Consider the following 20,521-nt stretch of genomic DNA (forward strand, 5'->3'; position numbering starts at 1 on the left):
AAATGGTCCTTCCTAGTAACGGCATTTAGTTTTCTATAATCTATGCATACTCTCCATCCAGATGATATGCGAGTGGGAAGCAGTTCACCTTCTTCATTCTCAACTACAGTAATACCTGATTTCTTAGGTACTACTTGAGTGGGACTGACCCATTTACTATCGATATGGGGTAGATGATTCCAGCATCTAACCACTTTACCACCTCTTTCTTTACTACTTCACGTATGTTTGGGTTCAATCTCCTCTGCATATCTCGATGGGGTTTGGCATTTGCCTCAAAATGAATATGCTGCATGCAAATGGACGGGTCAATTCCTTTTAAATCGGCAATAAACCAACCGATAGCCTCTTTGTGTTCCTTCAGAATACCAACCAATTATGCTTCCTGATTAGGGGTCAAGTCTAATGCAATGATTGCCAGGAGGGTGTCATTGGATCCTAGAAATACATACTTTAGCATAGCAGGAAGGGGTTTCAATTCTAACGTAGGTGGTGATTCTAAAGATGGGACTATTGGTGTACTGGCTAATGTGGGCAATGGCTCATACTTGATTGTCCATGGAGGAGTGGTTTTATCGTGTGGTGTATCCAACAAGGTGTTAACTTCTTTCATATATCCCTCAAAGTCATACACTCCAAGGTGAGCCAAGCAAGTATCTAAGGGGTCTGGTGCTAGAATTATGAGTGTTGCATCTTCTATAATGTCTTCTAGTGTATCTACTTCGAAGCAACTATCCATTGATGGTCCTTGAGAAGCACCAAACACATTCAGTCTCAGTTTCTTATTCTCAAACGATACGTCCATGACTCCTGTCCTACAATTAATGCATGCATTTGCCATAGCTAGAAAGGGTCATCCTAAGATAATGAAAATTTATCTTGGGTTGCCACTTAGTTCCATATCGAGAACTAAAAAATCAACTGGAAAGTAAAACTCATCTACCTTAACCAAGACATCCTCAAGCATTCCATGTGGTTCCTTAATTAATCTGTCGGCTAATTGCAGTGTGACTGATGTGGGTTTTAGTTCTCTAAATCCAAAAAGTTCATACACCGAACTAGGTAAAAGATTCACACTTGCTCCTAAGTCTAGAAGAGCTTTTTCAATGTAATAATCTCCTATAACACAGGAAATGATGGGGGCTCCTGGGTACTTAAGCTTTGGAGGAGTGGCATGCTGGAAGACAGAACTAGCCTATTCAGTGACGCATACTTTCTTTGAGATTTATGATCTAGATTTATATTTTTGGATGAACAAATCCTTCAAAAATTTGGCATAAGTAGGGACCTGTTTGATTGCGTCTAGAAAGGGAAGATTAATTTGGACTTGCTTAAATAATTCCAACATCTCATCGAGTCTTCTTCCCTTCTTATCTGCAGGAATAGGGGCTTTCAGGGCATCCGAAAATGGGGCTTTAGGCAAGTAAGATGATTTTGGTGCAGTTGGTTCATTCTCTTTTTTAAGGTCCTCCTTGTTCTTGGGTGATTTGGCTTCGGTTAGAGGTTTAGGGTCGGTCTCGTTGGTTTTACTAGTGTGTTTAATGACCTTTCCACTTCTCAGAGTCATGATTGATTTGGTATGTTCAGAAAAAGCTTCTGGGGTATTAGAGCTCTCAATCACAAATTGCCCTCTTGGGTTGCTCTCGGATTGGCTAGGTAATTTTCCTCCTTCCCTCCTACTGAATGCAGTCGCTAGTTGACCTATTTGGGTCTCTAGCTTAGCAATGGATTGTGTGTGGGAGTTAAGGGTCTGAGTGTTGACTTCTAATCATTCTAGTGCTTTCAAAACTTTTTCCTCAAAAGCTGAGCTATGACCAGTAGCAGACGGTTGAGGAGTATTTTAAAATTGATGGTATGGTCCATACCTATATGTTGGATCCTGATATTGTTGTCGAGGTGCGGCAGGGCCAACCACTGGTTGTGGTCTCCAGGAAAAATTTGGATGGTTTCTCCAGCCGGGGTTATAAGTGTTCGAATATGAATCATTTCCTGATCTACGAGCTTGTTGGACTTGAGCTTGCTGAACCTGCTTGTGCACAAACTCAAGAAATTGAGGTGTGGTTGGGCATTCACTAACAAAATGGTTTGGACTTGCACACAATGCACAAACCTCTTGGATTGGGTTAGGTAGAATCAGGGATTGTCCAGTATTTAGAAGACAGTCTAATTTTTGGGACAGTTCATCTACCTTACTGTGGATATCCATGACATTTCCAATCTGATAAATTCCACTTCTTTTTTGTTGAAGCATGGGTTGTTCTCTAGAAGTGGCAGACATATGATGTAGAAAATTCTCATTAAGTGTTTCAAAGAGCTGCCAGGCTTCATCCTCACTCTTTAGCATGAATGTCCCACTACATGATGCATCAACCATTTGTTGGTGTTTCTCTGATAAACCATCATAAAAACACTGACAAAGTTGCCATTTAGGGACAGCATGGTGTGGACATTTACGAATGAGGTCCCTTAACCTTTCCCATGTCTCATGAAAAAGTTCACCCTTAAATTGAGAAAAACTAGTGATAGCTTTTCTAATTTGATTTGTTTTTCTAATTGAAAAGTATTTCTTGAGAAATTCTCTCTGAAGATGATCCCAAGTTGAAATGGTTATAGAGTCTAAGGAGTTTAACCAATATTTGGCTTTATCCTTAAGTGAAAAAGGGAACAGTTTCAACCTAAGGGCATCATCTGAGAAGTTTTGGATTTTTACTGTGGAACAAATTTAAAAAATTCATCCAAGTATTTGTATGGGTCCTCGTTACTAAGTCCATAGAATGATGGCAATATTTGAATAATGTTAGACTTAAACTCATATTGGATAGCTTCTACTGGAGGTGCTTGAATGCATGGAGAGTAGGTATACGAGGATGGAGTAAAATATTCTCTCAATGAGCATGGAGGATTAGCCTCATCAGTGTTGCCCAGCTATGCAACCCAAGAGGGGGGGTGAATTGGGTTTTAAAGAATTTAGGCTTAACTAATTACTTATGAAAAATATATATCAAAAGCTTGATGAATGAGGAGAGAGACTTTAGTTTGAGATTAATTGCTTAAAGCAAGAATGCAAGGATATAATGGAGAATTAAAGAGAAACAATAAAGCATGCCACAAACACAAGGATTTATAGTGGTTCGGTGCCAACCTTGCACCTACATCCACTCCCCAAGCTTCTACTTGGGAATTCCAATCCACTATACTTTGTATTCAACCCGAATACAAATGTCGGAACCTCCGACACTAGCTATCCTAAGCTAGTCCACTTGTTTCTCGGGTACAAGCCGACCCAATACACTCCGATTTCAGGTTCGGATCAACCTTCCCTTGTTTTGGAAACCCTCCAAAACAAAACAATTACTCACAAGATAAAATCAGTTTAGAGCATAAATAAGTACAAGAATAGCTCCTTAAATGAGCGAGTATAACAATAAATACGCTTTACTCAAAAGAAGAAGCCCTTCATTGATTTCCTCAAAATGGATGAGAAAAGGAATAAATGCTTGAGGAGTTGGTGAGCTTTGATTGAAGGCTTCTTGAAGGCTTTAAATGAGCTCTTGAATGAGGTTGAGAAGTTGGCTTGAGAAACCCTCTCTTGAATGCACTTGAATGCCCTCTTGAATGCTCTTTCTTTTCTCTTTTCAAATCTCTTGAATGCCTCTTGGATATTTGGATGTCTCTTCTTCTTGTTTTCCACCTTTTGAAACCTTTTATAGCCTTAAGAAACAAAGGAAAACAAACTAGCCAGAAAAAGAGCCGTTAGAGCACAAAAGGTGAGCATTAAAAGCAGCTAAATCTGGCCAAAAACTAGCCGTTACAGGCAAATCCTGTCGCAGGGGTCGACTCATGAGTCGACTCATGCTTCAGGGGTCGACTCATGAGTCGACCTCTGATGCAACATCCAGAAAATCAAGTTTCTGGAAATTTTGGCCCACACTAACAGAGGTCGACTCATGAGTCGACTCATGCCTTGTGGGTCGACTCATGAGTCGACTCACAAGCCGTGCCAAGCCAAAAAAGGTCGCGTGCCAACAGGATTTTAGCGTGCCAATCAGCTCATTGTGCCATGAGTTGACTCATGAGTCGACTCATGCACTTCAAACCTTCATAACTTCAAAAATATAAGTCCAAAAATAATGAAATCTTCACCAATAAATTACAAATCATTTGTTCTACAAGATGATACTATCAAATCGGAGTTTTGATGAAATTATGATTTTGCCCCTGTAGAGCATAAGGACTTTTTCAAAAATAAAAAATATTTGTATCCCTTCAAACTGTTTTGTAATCATCAAAATCAATCTAGGAGCAACAATCTCCCCCTTTTTGATGATGGCAAAACATTTGAACAAAAGCATTTATATGAATCATGAATTTCAAAAGATTGCATTTTAGGTGCATATGCTTGAAAAGAGTATGATTCTTTTGGCATGTGATACAAATGGTTATATGCATAAATAGTTTGTCCATTTGCTTAAAGATTGGAAGATATGCTCATTGGATAATTGTTTTGGTGTTAGAGCAGAAAATTTGATTTTATTATCAGAGCAAACTGCATTTTGAAAAATTTTCTCAATTCTCAAAACTAGTCATGTGTGCCAAAGCATATTGAATAGTTGATTTGGAAAGAGTATTAGAGCATTTAAGTTTAAGATGTATCAGAGCAAGAGAAATGAAAATCTTGCAATGTATCAGTGTAGGGAAGACAATTTTACAATGTATCAGAGAAAAATTTAGCAATGTATCAGAGTAGTAAAAACAGTTTTTCAATGTATCAGAGCAATGTATTCAATATATCAGAGTAGGTTGGAGCCTATCAGAGCATATCCAAATGTTTACAGCAAATCAGAGTATAAGTAATTTTAAAAGGTACTTATTTGCAGTATACTTGGGATTTGTACTTAAAATTTTCAATTTATTAATTTCTCATAATCATAATTTGTAGTTTTTGCTTTTGATGGATTTCTTTTTGTTTAATTTCTCCCCTTTTTGACATCATCATACAAGGTTAACTCCTCCTTTTTCTGAAGCATTCTTTAATTTCTTCTTCTGTAGAGTTTACTCCCCCTTAATGTAGCAACTATTAACAGCAATCATAAGATGATAATACCACAAAGAGAAGACAATATTCCACAAAGGAGAAATATATAACCAAAGTATGATAAACATCATTACAAAAGAAAAAAAAGATGATATCATAAAACATAATTGTTTCAGTACATAGATCATAACATACAAAGCCAACTAGCACATGTCAATACATGGCCCCAAAATACAGATCCTAGAAAGGACAAAACACTAACACCTAGGATCTAGAAATGATCAAGATAAGTCAATGATCGGAATCATCAGAAATGTGATAAGGAGCAGATGGATCTGAATCAGAAGTGCGTCCTCTACCCCGTCTGCCTCTGGCACGAGTGGAAGTACTGGTACGAGCAGGCGAGCGGGAGGAACTGGGTGGCTGAGAACGCTGAGAAGCTAGGGACTGAACAGAAAGGGTAAGTCTGATGGAATCAAGTACAGTCAGTGCCCTGGAAACAGCCTGAAGAAGAGCAGTGAACTGGGTAGTCGCATAGTCACTCGATCCTCTGATCTCCTTCCTTAGTAACTCATAACCGCCCTCAAGAGCTCCTCTAAGTCTGCCAGCCTCTGCAGTGAGATCAGTGACCTCAATCGAAGACTCCTGTGGCTGAGGATGGGCCAAGTCAAAGACTTGCCCCTGCAAGTCAAGGACTCTGCCAGTCAATCTCAAAATAGAGTCCTCAAGCTGCTGAATCCGGATGGACTGATCTGTCATCATCTGATACACTGTGGAGATGTGGGGAGTCAAAGTCTGATCAGAAGAAGTAACCCCTGGTGCAAATGTAGTACTGCTCCACTGACTAGACAATAATGAAGCCACACGCTGTGAAATCCGCTCAATCTGATCATCAGACAGTGTGAACTCTGACGGAGGTGCTCTGCTCTCTGGCTGATGCACTGGTGTGGGCATCCTGGTAAACTCCAAGGGCCAGCCTCTGGATCCGGAAAGAACTGTATATCTGGTGAAGCTGCCCTGAAGTCATGAATAGGAGATGATGGACCTTCTTCTTCTTCAGCTCTGACTTCAGTTCTGTCTCCAGCTGTCTCCTCAGCTCTCTCCTCTGTTCTCTCCTCAGCTCTCTCCTCTGCTCTCTCCTCAGCTCCCCTGATCCAACCACCACCAGTCTTTGTGAAACCCATTCGGTGCAAGGTGTGTAGGTTGAAAGTGTCAACATGAGATAGCTTGGTAGGAGCCTCCCCCTCACAGCTAACACCAAACCTCCTAAATACTCTAGTCAGGGCCATACCAAAAGGCAAATGTGCCTTAGATCTATTCAGAGTTTCTCTCATGGCCTCAATCATAAGTGCCGGGAGGTTTAGGGGGGTCTGTGTGATAATGTGAAACATAATACATATATCCCTGCCAGACAGTAGATCGTGCCTACCACTCCTAGGGAAGAAGAGTTTGGTGACCATTTGATGTAAAATTCTCATCTCTATAGGTAATATCTTTGCTTCCAGTTTATTCAGATTCCCTTGGTAGGCACCCCCAAGAATAACACTAACACCTTCTTCTTTCACAGGGAGTTCCATATATGCATAACCTTCACTAGGCAAATGTAAAATCTCCCCCAAGATAACAGATTCAGACAAATATCAATCCCTTTTACAGTTGAAGTTACTGACCCATTTCCATAAATTAGATTCTGATAAAACTCCCTAACTAGGTCAACATAGGTGACTTCTTTAAGGGTACAGTAAAAACTCCATCCTTGATTTTTGATCTTGGTTGCAAAAGAAAATCCCTCATTTTCAAAGAACCGGAAGTCTATGTTTTTCCCGATTTCTACTTTTCTATCTGAAAGAGGGTTCTTACTGGGGCTTTGAGAGGAATGTGAAGGACCTTGAACTGAAGTTGGAGTGGGAGCAGTGGAGGACTGTGCCGCTTGCCTTTTCTTTCTGACATTTTCTTCAAGTTCTCGGACAGACTTTCTCCTTTGGGGAAGCTTCATCTTTGGAGCCATAATCTCTTCAATAGCAGGCGAGGAGACTTGAGGAGCAAGTGAAAGAGTGGAGGAAGGATCACAAGAGAGTGAAATGGAATTATGGTGGAGAAAATGGGTGGATTTGAGAGGGACGGTGGAGTGCTAGGGCACGCTCCAACCGTGATGAACAAGGGAAGAAGTCACAAAAAGACCTTTCCCCAAGAGGCGATTTGCAGTGGAGAGAAGGCGGGAGAAGTTCCACAAGCTTGAGTCTTGGAATGGGAGCTAATGGAAGTGGGGAGGATGGGTTTTGGAAGGAAGAAGACGACCGTGTGGGTTGGCTCACGAACAGCAATCCTTATATAAAAACCTTAAGCCCGTTTGGAAGTTGGTGGGATTTACAAGTTTGCCATTGAGTCGACTCATGGGGGTCGACTCATGAAGTTCAGAAAATCAGAAAAATGTGGATAAATTCCAAAAAATTTGAAATTTGGGGAGAAGGAGTTTAGCTCTAAGATAAGTTTTTAGAATGAAAAACTTAAGCTTTTGGGACCAAGAAAGGTGTTGGAAATTAAGCTCTAAGAAATTTTGACAATAAATCATTGGAAATTGAAAAATTAATTCAGGCAAATGGATCAAGAATTCTAGATTTCTCCTAATTTCACAGAATCTATCCTCACTAAGGGCCTTTGTAAAGATATCAGCTAATTGATTTTCGGTGCAAACATATTCAAGAATTATATTTTTGTTTTGAACATGTTCTCTTATGAAGTGATGTCTTATTTCAATATGTTTGGATCTTGAGTGTTGAATAGGATTTTTAGATAGATTTATGGCACTTGTGTTGTCACATCTTATTGGTGTTTTATTAAGTTTAATTCCAAAGTCTTCGAGTTGTTGCTTAATCCATAAGATTTGAGCACAACAGCTTCCGGCTGCAATGTATTCGGCCTCAGCCGTAGACAGTGCTACCGAATTTTGTTTCTTGCTAAACCATGAGATTAGGTTAACTCCAAGAAATTGACAAGTTCCACTTGTGCTTTTTCTATCTAATTTACATCCAGCAAAGTCAGCATCAGAATATCCTAATAGATCAATTTGTGAGTCCTTAGAGTACCATAACCCTAAAGTTTGAGTACCATTTAAGTATCTAAGGATTCTTTTAACAGCATTCAAATGAGATTCTTTAGGATTAGATTGATATCTAGCACATAAACAAACACTAAACATGATATCAGGCCTACTTGCAGTTAGATACAATAATGATCCAATCATGCCTCTATAGTATTTTAAGTCTACACATTTACCTTCATCATCCTTGTCAAGCTTACATGAGGGACTCATTGGTGTGCCAATGGGTTTGGAGTTCTCCATTCCAAATCTTTTGAGTAGTTCCTTGGTGTACTTGCTTTGGGCGATGGAGATTCCCTCTTTTGATTGTTTGATTTGGAGTCCGAGGAAGAAGGTGAGTTCTCCCATCATGCTCATCTCGAACTCCCCCTGCATAAGCTTAGCAAAGTCTTGACAAAGAGATTCATTAGTAGACCCAAAAATTATGTCATCAACATAAATTTGTATAACTAACATATCATTTTGATTTCTTTTGATAAAGAGGGTTGTATCTACATTACCTCTTGAAAAACCATTATTTAGTAAAAATTTGCTTAGTCTATCATACCATGCTCTAGGTGCTTGTTTTAATCCATATAAAGCTTTATTTAATTTAAAAACATGATTAGGAAAAGCATGATTTTCAAATCCAGGGGTTGTTCTACATAAACTTCTTCAGCAATAAATCCATTTAAAAATGCACTTTTAACATCCATTTGAAATAATTTGAATTTCATAAAGCAAGCATATGCAAGTAGAAGTCTAATAGCTTCTAATCTAGCAACAGGTGCAAAGGTTTCATCAAAATCAATTCCTTCTTCTTGATTATATCCTTTAGCAACCAATCTTGCTTTATTTCTAATTACATTACCATGCTCATCTAATTTGTTTCTAAAGACCCATTTTGTGCCAATTATTGAACAGTTTTTAGGTCTTGAAACCAAAGTCCAAACATTATTTCTTTCAAATTGATTAAGTTCCTCTTGCATTGCATTAATCCAATTATGATCTTTTTCAGCTTCTTCAATGGTTTTTGGTTCAAGATGAGATACAAAAGCACAATGATTAAACACTTCTCTTAGTGAAGAGCGAGTTTTTACCCCATGCATAGGATCACCAATAATTAACTCCTTAGGGTGGTTGTGAACATACCTCCATTCCTTGGGTAGGTCATCTGTACCTTGAGGTTGTTCTTGAATTTCTTCACCTCTCTCATCTTGTTTGTCTTCTTGTCCCTTGTCCTCTGGAGTAGCTGAATCTTTCAGAGTGATCTCCTTCATACCTTCTATTAATGGATCTGCATCATCAACACCCTCATTCTTCCTTGAAGGAAGATCGTTAGATTCATCAAAGACAACATGAATAGACTCCTCAACTATTAGGATTCTTTTATTAAAAACTCTAAAAGCTTTACTAGTGGAGGAGTAACCCAGAAAGATTGCTTCATCTGATTTTGCATCAAATTTACCGAGTCTTTCCTTACCATTATTTAATACAAAACATCGGCAACCAAAAATATGAAAATATGCAATATTTGGTTTTCTTCCTTTCCAAAGTTCATAGGGGGTTTTCTTAAAAAATTGTCTAATCAAAGCACGATTTAGAGTGTAACATGCTGTGTTAATAGCTTCCGCCCAAAAATATCTTGGAAGGTTGCTTTCACAAAGCATGGTACGGGCCATTTCTTCTAAGGTTCTGTTTTTCCTTTCAACTACCCCATTTTCTTGGGGTGTTCTAGGAGCAGAGAAGTTATGGCCAATTCCATTTTCATCACAAAATTTTTCAAAGTCTTGATTTTCAAATTCAGTTCCATGATCACTTCTAATATTTTGAATTAAAAATCCTTTTTCATTAGTGACTTTTCGATGAAATTTAGTGAAAATATGAAAAGTTTCATCTTTGTGTGCTAAAAAGAAAACCCAAGTAAAACGAGAGTAATCATCTATAATTACAAAACCATATCGTTTTCCTCCTAGACTAGTGGTTCTAGTTGGTCCAAATAAGTCCATATGCAAAAGCTCTAAAGGTCTAGAAGTTGAAACAATATTTTTGTATTTAAATGAAACTCTAGTTTGCTTACCTAGTTGACATGCATCACAAATTCTATCTTTTTCAAAATTCAGTTTAGGCAAGCCATGAACTAATTCTTTCTTAATTAATTATGAAAGAGAATGCATGCTAATGTGAGCAAGTCTACGATGCCAAAGCCAACTAGTCTCATTAATTTTAGCATTTAAGGATACTAGGCATTGCATGTCTAATTTGGCTAAATCATTTAGATCTACCATATAAACATTGCCATGTCTATGACCTATAAATTTGATGCCATCATTAATAGGACTAGTCACAATACAAACAGATGATTCAAAAACAACTTTATACCCTTTATCACAAAATTGATTAATGCTAAGTAAGTTATGCTTTAAACCTTTAACTAACAAAACATTTTCAATATATTTGGAGGGAGTGATACCAATGTTACCTATCCCGATGATCTTTCCTTTGCCATTATCTCCAAAGGTGACCATCCCTCCATCCTTAGTATCAAGCGTGATGAATTGTGATTCATCACCAGTCATGTGTCTCGAGCATCCACTATCCAGATACCATTTCCTATTTTCTCCATGGGATGCTAGACACACCTGCAAACAAATGTCAAGTTTTTGTTTTAGGTACCCAAGCTTTCTTGGGTCCTTTTTGGTTAGTCAAAATGGTTCCTTTTGGAACCCATATTTTCTTTATAGTTGTGTTTGCACAAGTGTAAGATTTATGTCCTATTCTACCACATTTAAAATAAGTAATATTGGTAGACTTGTTACTTGAATAGTTTACATAAATATTTTTCAGAAATTTTTATTTCTTTAAGGGGTTATAACCAAGTCCAGCCTTATCATATACGGCCTTTTGATTTTCAAAAATCATATTTAGTTTGTTTGAACTTAAGGTGAACTTATCTACTATAGATTTCAGCTTGTTAATATCATTCTTTAGGCTTTGGTTCTCTTGAAGCAAAGTGGATTTTTCAATTGAAAGGTTTTCAGCTTGTTTTACTAAGGATTGATTTTTCAATTTCAGTTCTTTGTTTTTCATTCCTAGTTTCTTCAATTCATCAATTAAATCATTGAAGGCTTCATGCAATTCTTCAAAAGTGAATTCACTAGGGATTTCAGAAATTACCTCATTTTCATGTGCCATAAGGCACAGGTTGGCTTGTTCTGTTGAAGTCTCCTCATCGGAGCTTGAGTCATCGGTCGCACTCCATGTGGCCATCATTGCCTTCTTCTTAAACTTTTTGGGACCTTTCTTCAGTTGTGGACATTCGGATTTGAAATGCCCCGGCTTTTTGCACTCATAGCATATAAGGGGTTGATCTTTCTCTTTCTCTTTGCTTTGTTCCCCTTTTGTGAAAGGTCTCTTTCTCATCCCCTGTTTCCTTTTTCTTAGGAACTTCTTGAATCTCCGGGTGATGAGTGCCATCTCTTCATCCTGTTCTTCATCTTCTGTGTCGTCAGTTTCTTCATCAGGAGAAGCTGTGGATTTGAGAGCAATGGTTCTTTTCTTTTTGACTTCATCCTCTTGATGTTGCTTCATGCTAAGCTCATGAGTCATCAAGGATCCAAGAAGCTCTTCTAGAGGTAGAGTGTTCAAGTCCTTTGCTTCTTGGATGGTAGTCACCTTGGCTTCCCAAGTCCTTGGCAATGACCTGAGAATCTTTCTTACAAGCTCACTGTTAGTATAAGATTTGCCAAGACTCTTCAAACCATTAATTATATCAGTAAAATGAGTAAACATAGCAGTTATGGACACATCATGCTCCATTTTAAATAACTCATATTTATATACAAGCATGTTTATTTTAGACTCTTTTACTTGATTTGTTCCCGCATGGGTTACTTCTAACCTATCCCATATTTCTTTAGCAGATGCACAGGTAGAAATGCGATTAAATTCATTTGCATCAAGTGCATAATAGAGAACATTCATAGCTTGAGCATTTAATTGTGCCAATTTCTTATCAACCTCATCCCATTCTCTTTCGGGTTTGGTTGACTCCTCACCATCTATAATCTTGATGGGTGTGTGAGGATCGTTCACTATGATACTCCACATATCATAGTCTAGTGCTTGTATGAATATCTTCATCCGAGCTTTCCAATAGGTGTAATTAGACCCATTGAAAAGTGGAGGTCGGTTGGTGGATTGCCCCTCGGCTAGAGAAGTGCCGACGTGGGTTGCCATAGATCTTTGGCTCTTTGATTGTTAGATCAAAGAAGGGCTAGAGCACCGGGCTCTGATACCACTTGTTGCCCAGCTATGCAACCCAAGAGGGGGGGTGAATTGGGTTTTAAAGAATTTAGGCTTTACTAATTACTTATGAAAAATATATATCAAAAGCTTGATGAATGAGGAGAGAGACTTTAGTTTGAGATTAATTGCTTAAAGCAAGAATGCAAGGATATAATGGAGAATTAAAGAGAAACAATAAAGCATGCCACAAACACAAGGATTTATAGTGGTTCGGTGCCAACCTTGCACCTACGTCCACTCCCCAAGCTTCTACTTGGGAATTCCAATCCACTATACTTTGTATTCAACCCGAATACAAATGTCAGAACCTCCGACACTAGCTATCCCAAGCTAGTCCACTTGTTTCCCGGGTACAAGCCGACCCAATACACTCCGATTTCAGGTTCGGATCAACCTTCCCTTGTTTTGGAAACCCTCCAAAATAAAATAATTACTCATAAGATAAAATCAGTTTAGAGCACAAATAAGTACAAGAATAGCTCCTTAAATGAGCGAGTATAACAATAAATACGCTTTACTCAAAAGAAGAAGCCCTTCATTGATTTCCTCAAAATGGATGAGAAAAGGAATAAATGCTTGAGGAGTTGGTGAGCTTTGATTGAAGGCTTCTTGAAGGCTTTAAATGAGCTCTTGAATGAGGTTGAGAAGTTGGCTTGAGAAACCCTCTCTTGAATGCACTTGAATGCCCTCTTGAATGCTCTTTCTTTTCTCTTTTCAAATCTCTTGAATGCCTCTTGGATATTTGGATGTCTCTTCTTCTTGTTTTCCACCTTTTGAAACCTTTTATAGCCTTAAGAAACAAAGGAAAACAAACTAGCCAGAAAAAGAGCCGTTAGAGCACAAAAGGTGAGCATTAAAAACAGCTAAATCTGGCCAAAAACTAGCCGTTACAGGCAAATCCTATCGCAGGGGTCGACTCATGAGTCGACTCATGCTTCAGGGGTCGACTCATGAGTCGACCTCTGATGCAACATCCAAAAAATCAAGTTTCTGGAAATTTTGGCCCACACTAACAGAGGTCGACTCATGAGTCGACTCATGCCTTGTGGGTCGACTCATGAGTCGACTCACAAGCCGTGCCAAGCCAAAAAAGGTCGCGTGCCAACAGGATTTTAGCATGCCAATCAGCTCATTGTGCCATGAGTTGACTCATGAGTCGACTCATGCACTTCAAACCTTCATAACTTCAAAAATATAAGTCCAAAAATAATGAAATCTTCACCAATAGATTACAAATCATTTGTTCTACAAGATGATACTATCAAATCAGAGTTTTGATGAAATTATGATTTTGCCCCTGTAGAGCATAAGGACTTTTTCAAAAATAAAAAATATTTGTATCCCTTCAAACTGTTTTGTAATCATCAAAATCAATCTAGGAGCAACAATCAGGTACAGCCATGTTTCTAACTCAGATAGTCCTAAGAGTCTTTTCTAATTCTTCGTCTAATGGTTGCAAGTCGGGTTTTAGTAATCGTCGACCTAACATGCAACTAAAAGGTCTATATAGGACTATCCTAGACTATTAAGGATTATTTTTTTTTTATTATTAAGAGGAGAAGAGAAGAGAGAAAAGAGTTTTAAAGAAGAGATCCTAAGAAGTCCTAAAACTAATAGAAAAATTAGTTGTGGTTAGATTTTAATTACAATCAAGTTAGCACACAGTGGACTCTCTATCCTAAAGTTACCCTAGTTCTAGACAGCTCCTAACTGTAGTTAGCTTTCAAGCCCTCCAAGTCAGAGCTTGACCAACCAACTGGCCAGATAAGTGTAAGGTTGGTGGGAGTCCCCCCGTTGCTTTCCTTAGACACGAATTAAATTGACCAGGTCAGCAAACGGAACCAATTAAAAACCACCTTCCTTCGGACCCAGTCGTCCCGCAAACCACTTGCCTAGACACCAGCTAGCTGACCAAGTCTAACCTGGTTCAACTCTCAGGGTCACTTGTCTTAATGAGCTCGAAATCCTTAGGGGTCAATGTCTAATTAATTTTAGATTAAGATCTAGGTTATACAAATGCAAGGGAGTGATTTGTGGGCCAAGGAAGGGTGATCAAATCCCCACCTTATCTTAGTTAATAGGTTGTGCTCTTAAAGTTAATTATGGAGATGCAATGTAAAGACACAAGGTGTCCAATCAAGTTAAAAATTTTTATATTTGAGGTTATGCTATTTTAGTTAAGTGTTATGAAATGTCAATGGTTTTTTTTTTTTAATTCAACCATGCCAAGGTCCCCAGCAACGGTGCCAAAATTTGATGCGTAGTCATTGATAGCACCAAAAATAACTCTACTCACTATGTAGGTAGGATAAGTCGAGATTGTATCCTCAGGGACCTTGGGCTAAGTTAAGATTGCAAAATAAAAGAAAGAAGCATTGTTTTGATTTAGAAAATAAATTATCTTAAAATTGATGTAATTAGAAAATAAAGAGCTCAGGAGTTTTGAATTAATTTTGCAATAGTAGAGTTGTATCTCTATTTTTAATTAAATAGATGCGATTAATCTTAAGAAAAATATCTATCTTTCCTCGACACACCCCATACCCATAGATCACGACACGTCTCCAAAAAATACTAGGTAAACAACTTTTCTTTCCTTGGCATGCTTCGTACCCGTAGATCACGGTGCATCTCCGGAAAGTAAAAGTTGTTCCTAATATTAATCTAACAGGAAAGCATAAATAAAAGCATATGAAAGAGAGCAAATAAAGAACTCATGATGATTTAAATAAAAAGTATAATTTTTATTGCATATAAAGAAATACAAGAAAGTTTAGAACAATAAACCCACTCTGTGTCGTTACAAAATTTCTTTTCCACTCCCAAGACTGCTAGCCTAGCTGCTCATGGAGTAGTCCCTTTCTCTTCCTCTATGAAAGGCTCTAGAAGAATTTCTGGGATGATCCTCAAATGGGAGTACAAGAGCCTTTTTATAGGTGTTAGGAGGGAGGAGTTTTACATGATTTTCAGATGTGGGACTAAAGAAAATACTAAGGACTAAAAGATGGATGGATGAGATGGAAAGATCACAAGCAGATAAAAAAAATATAAATCTTTCCTCTTAAAGTATTTCCAAATATTATATTTTTTTCCTTTAATTTTTAGATCCATCTACCGTCCGTCTGTTCACCACTGTGTCCGCCAGCACAACTCTCTGTGAACCCAATGTGCCACGCGCTGCGCCCGCACTGCCGCGTGCCTGCGAACCTGCCATGCCGCGCGCCCGCGAACCTGCCATGCCACACGCCCGCGCTGCCGCTGTTAGGCTTTTTTTGATTACCAAAAAGAAACTTTTGTTTCTTTAAAATGATGCCTATATCCTTTTTGGGTTCCTTGCATAGTATCTTCATTTTTTATAATACCGTATGCATCCTTCTTTTATTTTAATTTTGTTTTAAGTCTAATTTTCTTCAAACTTGAGTTTTTTTGAACTGCGAATTGGACTCTTTGTATCGACGATCACCTTTCCTGTAAAACATAAAAAAAAACATCAAATTCTTAATAAATAAAATAAATTAAATATAATTTTCTGCTTTAAATGACTTAAATTAAGTGTTTATCAGAGAGAAAGAGAGAAAAGTTTTGGGCATGTGTGAAGACCTAGAAGAAAGGATTTTGTTAAACAAAATAAGAGAGAGTGGGCGTGGGATAAGAGAGAGTGGGCGTAGGGGCTAAGGTAGCGCAAGGTGGAATCTTAGTCTTACTAGGATTCAATCTATGACTTGTTCAAATTTGATTTCTCAAACCAAATCAAATCAAAACCAAATCAACCTAATTAAAATAGGTCTTAATCCAATCAAGAGCTTAATTTAATCAGATTAAATTATATTTAAATCTAATTTAATTTTTTAATCAAATTAGAAATTAGATTGATCTAAGTCCTATTTGAACTAGGACTAGTTTTTTCTTGCACTTGGCTTATCCAATAAACCAATTGGACTTGATCCAATCAATCTCAAACTAAATATAATTAAATCATATTTAATTAGACTTAATCTCAACCCATTGGCTTAATCAAATTAAGTGAATTAGTAATCGAATTGCTAATCGATCCTCCTGCAACACTTGCACTAGGTTAAATGTCAATCATATTGATCGTTTAACACTAGAATGATTCTTAATCATTGATCAACCATCCGATCGGATCATGAACTCTAATGTGTGTGACCTCATAGGTCCAAACCTAAGCTGGTAGCATGAAAATAAATTTTTATACCAATCAAAGTAACCATCTAGCAATGGTACCCGACGGTCGGATTGGTCGAATGTGTAGAACAACATCCTTAGAACCTATATGGATATAGTTTTCATATAATTCATCCCCTTGATCAAAATGCTCATAGGATACCTCAGAGTTCAATTGTCAACTCTGATCAGGTTGTCCACATTGTATTTCAAAATATCAAATCCATCTGATGAATTATCCTGGCCAAAATTTTGCTAAATTGAAATACAGCAACTCATTCTTCTCCAACTCTTGGAGTGGTCAATTTCATCTCGATCACACTCTGATTTCGTAAGTACTTGACTGTACCAAGAAGCCTTCCATCACTGAACTAGAAATTCAGTTAGTTCAGTACCAAAGCACAGTGAGTTGCTTGCAAATCACTGAGGCGATCTCAGGTCTAAGGGACACTTATACTAATATCCCATCAGAGATATTCTCGACAGTAGAATACTCTGGAGTTGGTCACATTCACTGATGATGTACTCTTACATCTCACCTGTATGCTATACCAATATCTCCACACTCCTTGGTTAAGAGAACCACCAACCCATATGGCCTACAGCGACCTATGCTCAATAGAAGCTGTCGTCCTTATTAACAGCCTATCATTTGGTCATGAATAGTTTTAAGGACTAATCGATAAATCCTTTCTTTATTGAACCTAAATAGTCCTAAGAACTTCTTCATAACAACGGTGTTCATTTGAAGATGAAAACTTATGATAAAAATATCAAAAATATATTTTATTTATTAACAAATCAATTACAATATAAAGTTTCTCAACCGTCAATAGCTTGACGATTGGCTTTTGGGACATACTTCACCATACTCAAAACATCTCACACATGTCTCAAAGAGTCATGCTGAGATATGAACCAAAATATAGATCCATATACATAAGGTACTATGATGATCTCAGGTTTAAGGATCACTTGCACTACTCCCACTAGCGAATCATTTTTTGACATGCTAGTAAGATTCCCTCAGATACTATCTCTGAGGATCAATTCAGTGAATTCATCTCTAATGAGCACCCATATCCTCGTACTAGTATCCCTCCATAAGTGATTTTGAGATCAAATATCCTCTCGATCAAGTATACATAAGATGTGCCAGTCTTGTTGGTATTATTAATCTCCGACCTAATAATCCAATAATTAGAAATATTTAGATTGGGGCTATCAAAATTTTAGGTCTCACTAGCATGATCTCATCAATGCGCTAGAGCCATTATCCTAATCTATGAGTTTGTCACTATCTTAATTAAATCATAAATAAGATATAGTATATGATGAAACATAATATCTCAAATTATTAATAAATAATCAATATCATGTGCATGAGTAGAAAGATAAAATATAAAAGTTCCATTGTATCATCCATATGGTTGGCTTATAGGATACTATTCTTTGAATCTCCTATTGGCACTAAGGCTAATCAACCCTATGTCTGATATCCATGCTATCTAGGTGGTGGTCAAACTACTACTGTGATAAGATCTTAGTGAATGGATCCACTATATTGTTCTTGGTATCAACTTACTTTATGGTCACATCATGAATGAGGTAGAACCATTTTTGGATGTACTTGAATTTCTATTGAGATTGGTTCTTTTGATGGAGCAAAACCTGTTGGAGCATGATCCCGGCTCCTCCCATGAACCTTGGGTGCAACAAAACCAGCAACGAACAAATCTGGAGACTTCTGGACTCGATCGAAGGCCCTTGACGAAATCAGCCTGGTTGCTGTCTTCTTCGTCAGCCTTTCGTTCCAGATAAAGAATGCCTCTAAGATCACCTCTAAAAAATTCAAGATCTGGTACCCAACTAGATCAGGCCTGAATCGAGGTTTTCCAATTTGTAAGTCTCAAATCAGGGTATTTTAGATAGGGAAGAAGGTAGATAGAACCAGACCTTGCGGATCTGTTCTACTGCAGCCTTTCCTGTAGATCTATTGATGGAGATCTCACCCGCACCTCAAACGACCTCAGATCAACTCCAGATCTGAGAGGAACTTATACCAACCTCTTCTCAAGAGATTTTAGGTCCTGAACCTGATGTTTGGGTGGCTGCAAGAGAGGAAGAGACAAAAGTGGGTGGTGGCACAAAGGGGGAGGGGCTAGCACCTCCCCTGCTTTTCCTGCCTTCTATGGACCTGGCGGCAAGAAACCCTAGGGTTTCTTGCTCCTGGGGTGTGGAGAATAGCTGGAGAGAGAGGGAGAAGAGAGAGAGAAACTTGGGAGAAAGAGTTTTATATTCCTTGGCTTAATCAAACCTATACAGTGTATCTATATATAAACACAGGGTCAAGTGACCCAAACCCAAAACTCCCTCGACAAACTTTATGGGAGATTTGGTTAACCCAAGTCCATGTACACCCATGACTCGACCTAATCTCACCTATCCTAGGCGCAGACCTGGCCCATAAAGAGTTGATCCCTTGAGGCCCACATAACCTAGACCTCAAGAACCCGAAAGGCCCACAGCCTTTCAACCTAGGGCCCAACTAGCCCTAGAGCCTCCATGAAGCCCTCATGAATGATGGACCTTGGCCTTAGCCTTGGTCCCCTGGGCCTTGGGCACACCACTTAGATCACAACAATCTCCACCTTGATGTTCCAAGGCCTCAACCAGCTCCACTCTGTCCATCGGTCGAATCAGCTCAACACATCTCTAAAAGCTATCCTGTGGAAGTACCTTCGTAAGTGCATCAGCTGGGTTCTCCTTGGTGTATACCATTACCAGCTCCACCTCACCATCCTCCACAAGCTCCTTGATCCAATGATACCAAATGTCGATGTGCTTTGTCCTTGCATGATAGACTGAGTTCTGTGCTAATAGAAGTGCACTCTGACTGTCACAGTGCACTCTAATGGCCTCCTGAATAAGGCCCATCTCCGTCAACAAATCCTTCAACCAAATTGCCTCCTTAGCTGCTTCTGTCAGCCTGATGTACTCCACCTCTGTAGTAGATAGGGCCGTGATAGGTCGCAGACTCAATCTCCAAGAAATAGGACCTCCATACAGGCTAAAGATGAAGCATGTCGTAGACCTCCGGGTATCCACATCTCCACCGAAGTCTGCATCTACATAACAATCAATCAGCCCCTGAGCCTCTCTGGACATGTCAGAGTATCCCACTGCACCTTCTCGCTGTCCGTAGCAAATACCAACTCCAACTGAACCCGTCAGGTATCTGAATATCCACTTCAGAGCTCTCCAGTGCTCCCTGCCAGGCTACGCCATGAACCTGCTAACCTGACTCACTGCATGAGCGATGTCTGGCCTACAACAGACCATCGCATACATCAAGCTCCCAACTCCTGAAGCATAAGGGACCATCTCCATCTCCTGAGCCTCCACCTCAATCTGTGGCGCCATAGTCTTCGAGAGTCTGAAGTGATCGGTAAGTGGCAGCTCCGCCGGCTTTGCTCCCTTCATCCCGAACCTCTCTAAGACCTTCTGTATGTAGCCCCCCTGAGATAGATGCAGCACCCTCTGGGCTCGGTCTTTGAAAATCTCCATGCCTAGGATCTTCCTTGCAAGGCCCAAATCCTTCATCTCAAACTCTCGAGATAAGGATGCCTTCAGATCCTGCACAACCTTCCTACTCTTGCATGCTATAAGCATGTCATCCACATACAAGAGTAGGAACACCCTAGAACCATCCTCAAGAGACTGAACATAAACATAGGGATCAAACTCGTACCTGAAAAGTCCAATACTGCGCACATAGGAGTCGAACTGCTTGTACCATTGCCTCGGTGACTGCTTCAGCCCGTACAGTGACTTTTACAACAAACAAACCTTTCCCTCTAATTTTGGATCCCTGAAATTGGGTGGCTGCTATGTTGGAAAATGTGTCCCAAAAA

General features: G+C 38.9%; 1 non-coding gene across 1 annotated transcript; it reads left to right on the forward strand.

Moving 5' to 3' along the window:
• The first annotated feature begins 2,432 nt into the window (after positions 1 to 2,432).
• Positions 2,433 to 2,538, forward strand: LOC140852747 (small nucleolar RNA R71). Its single transcript, XR_012135647.1, has one exon. It is a non-coding gene; the product is annotated as a small nucleolar RNA R71 (small nucleolar RNA).
• The last annotated feature ends 17,983 nt before the right edge of the window (positions 2,539 to 20,521 follow it).

Source organism: Elaeis guineensis, chromosome 11 (genome assembly GCF_000442705.2).
Source record: "Elaeis guineensis isolate ETL-2024a chromosome 11, EG11, whole genome shotgun sequence".
NCBI classification, from domain to species: domain Eukaryota; kingdom Viridiplantae; phylum Streptophyta; class Magnoliopsida; order Arecales; family Arecaceae; genus Elaeis; species Elaeis guineensis.